Consider the following 3,816-nt stretch of genomic DNA (forward strand, 5'->3'; position numbering starts at 1 on the left):
TTATGTTACAAGAAATTAAAAATGAAGTTAATTTTTTGTTAAAGTGGATTTTTTATAATAAGCATGAGAGAGAAAGAGAGAGAGAGAGAGGGAGAGAGAGAGAGGGAGAGAGAGAGAGAGAGAGTGGTAAAAATTATTCTCGATTTTATAATAATTTTAAAATTATCGATGTTGCTTTGGTAAAAAATTGGGATTGGTCTAATTATAAGTGAAAAGTCATTCGTGCGAAATATTTTATAATATTATATTTTATTTGGTTTTTTTCCTTAAAAAAAGAATGAACTTGAAATTGGTTGTCAGATTTCTTCTCTTGGATTCTGGCGAGTAATGACTGGGCATTTTCGAAGCGACGGTACACACTAAGTTTGCAAATTGAACTAGCTATGTATATATATAATATTTATATATAAGATAGGTTTGTCACCTCTCGTTTACAGCATAGTACATCAGTATATAATGCATATTTACGTTTTCGTATTCTCCCTGTAACTCCCTTTTTCTTTTTCACACTTTTTCTCTTTCTCTTATTCTTGCACATATACATTCATACATATACACATGCATACATACATTCATTCAGATTTCTTTCTCTTTGCATACTCATGCCTTTTTAAATATATGTCGGTATTTTCGAGGGCTAAAGAATTACGATATATTCTGTCATACGATACAGTATCATTTCTCTCTGTTTCTCTCTCTCTCTCTTTCTCTCATCTATCTTTCTCTCTCTCTCTTTCTCGGTATATCACGTAGATCACTGGCAGATTTACGTTCCACGTGCACAAAGTGTACTTATTTTTTCTGAAGAAGAGAAATAACACACACACATACACACACACACACACACAGACAACATACACATACATAATCGTAGTGCACGCGCGTCAGCACATGGACAATTCTGTATTTTTTTTTATTTTTTTACAAATTAGAATCATAAATATTCGGATATTTGCATGTATTTTGGTTGAAACGATTTTAGTACACACTAAATACGCAGTTAAATAAATTTGCGATACCTTCTAAAAATTTATATGTCGACCTTTTAATATTTGATATTAAATATCTTATTAATTTAGCCTGGACTTATAAAACAAAATCTATTCGAAAATAATAATACTGTTTATTTGTGCTGTCGCTGTTTAATTATAATAAATAAACTCCCCGTATTTTAAATTAATCTTACAGTTACAGATACATCGTAAAATATTTGATAGAAATTTAAAAGAATATTAAAATTGTCCAAAAATTCTCCTCTTAAAGGGAAATACTTTTGCGTTGTTTGCGTCAGGAAAGAATGATATACAGAAGAAACAAGATTTTTTTTCATTTCTTCCATTGACCGGATTGCGCATTAACTCCAGCGTGACGTACGCGCGAGCGCCCGAAAATTATTAATTATTAATTATGTATAAAGATACAATCTCTCTTCACTCCCGATCCCTTCTTAGAGAAAAAACAAGTATTTTTTTTTAGCGTTTTCGCGTATGTATACGTCTACATATATATATAAGTAATATACAGTAAATTTTTTTATACAATTACGGAGAGCACGACGGGACGCTGCATGTCGCACTCGAGATCGTCATCATCGATCTCATCGATTCTCGCTTCACGGATTGCCTAAATTTTAGCGAAACTCGTTCATAAATGCTCGAGAGTAAATCTCGCACTTGAATTTCACATTCTTGGAATTTTCAAGCGCAAAAAATTCGCTCCTCGCAAGCTAGATTCGTCTCTCGATCGCATCGAAAGAAAGACTTAAGTAAGTAGAAACGGTCGGATCATGCCGGACGATCGCGCGTCCGATAAAGCGTCGAGTCTCTCCACTTCCGCCGTGCTCCCGCATTCGCGCACATGCGCCGCGTAAATCCTTCCGCGCGTACCCTTTTTTAAAGTTAGTTTGTTTCAAAGTTAAAGCTTTCAATGGATTTTTTTCGCTTTTTTTTCCGTCTTTTTACATTATGCTTACGTAACAACGGCACGCGGCTATCAAAGTCAACGAATTTTTGGTACGTCGCGTCGTCGCGTTGCGCTTTTAGTCCTAAAAAATGTGGCTCACAATTAGAGACACATTGAACACACGATAAAATCGATTCTTGCTTTCTCTTTTAAATAATATGAGCATCACAAGAATCGATTTTTTTTTATATATACGTTGCGTTTATTTCAAGTCATCGGGGGAGATTTACTACGATCAGGTTAAAATTTGAAATCGATTGCATTTAACGTTAAATGCGGATCGCGAAGACGCAACACACACACAGCCACGTTCTTTATCTCTTTTTTTTATTTCACTTTCTTTCGTGATTTATCGCTCGTACGTATTCGTTGAAACATTTACGCGTGATACACATACGCACATATGCATGCATACATAGACACAGGCCAGTTGTGACTCGCTTCCTACTTCGTCAATTTGTTCTGGGTTTCCGTCTCTTTGCTTTCTATTTTGCTTTTCCTCGTTTCTCCCCGCTTTTTTTTCTCTTTATTTCGTTTTTTCAATCTCTCCTTTTGATTTCTAACAGCCGTTTATAAGACGACGACGAAATCGCAAAAACGCGATAATCTTTTTAAAACAAAGCTGGGCGATTAGTATGTTGAATTGTAACTTGAACATGTAAACATCTTGAAGATGATTAAAACACACAGACCTTTCTACAGGATTACTATTTCTACGGAAATAGAAATTTGAATGACGTATATATGTACAAAATTATTTTGAAACAATTTAGAGAGAGAAAAAAAAGATAGAAATATAATTTATATAGAAAAAAGGTATGGCATTATTGATTAGATATTAATTTGAGAATTTAGAAATTTGTATTAATTAATTAAATTAAATGCGTTATGCATTTGTTATGTATTTATGATTTATACCCAGCAATCTTTTCACATTTTTATCGAATTATAGTGATTTATACTTTGAATTAATGATTTGAACAGCTTCGTATTTTCTCAGCCTTGATTGTTCTAATATTTTTCCTATCTTCTCCACGCGTTTCGCGTATCCTAGTTTTGTGAACGTGTAATATTAAGGCAACTCTTGTTACTAGTTAATGATTTATCATGTTACGACTTTTCTTCCATTTTTTCTTTACATTTCTCACGCGTTTTGCGCGAAAGAAAAACGTCAGCCTCGATTCCCAGATTTGCGAATTCTTCAATTTTTTTTGAGAATACAATTTTGAGAACGACGCGTGCGTACGTGTCGAAAATACGTTAAAATTACAACTGAATATTATTATTTAGTTAAAAATTTTAGAATTTTATAAAACTATTTAAATTAAAGCTTTATAACAATTCTATTTTATCAATGAGTCACAAAATCACGAACATTCATATTATAGTAATAATAATTATTATATTTATTTTGATTTAATCATATCACAAACACATCGGCCTTATATCAATATAAAATAGCTAAATTAAAAACTAACTTTAAATTAACTGACGACAAATTTATTTCCGCATTGATGACAATAAATAAAGAGAAATTAATTTTTATTCATTGCATCTTCATTATTCATAGAATTTCGCACAAATCAGGCTATAAAAAAATTCATCTTATTCCAATTTTTTTCTTTCATTAATTCGCGAAAAGTATGACGGTACGCGTACATGAGTGCACTGGAAACGATATGCGGAAGCATTCCGACCTGAAGAAATTGACGTTCTGCAATGATCTTCCGTCTTTTGTAATCTGCTAATCTCGTTCGTACCGCGACTGCACACACGCGCGTGACTTAATTAGACTCAGACTCGGATCAACGGGTTTAAATCTTTCGGGTATATTTATAATATGTTTTTTTAAGT

The sequence above is a fragment of the Formica exsecta genome, unplaced genomic scaffold, assembly GCF_003651465.1.
Source record: "Formica exsecta isolate Colony F162 unplaced genomic scaffold, ASM365146v1 scaffold419, whole genome shotgun sequence".
In the NCBI taxonomy this organism is placed as follows: domain Eukaryota; kingdom Metazoa; phylum Arthropoda; class Insecta; order Hymenoptera; family Formicidae; genus Formica; species Formica exsecta.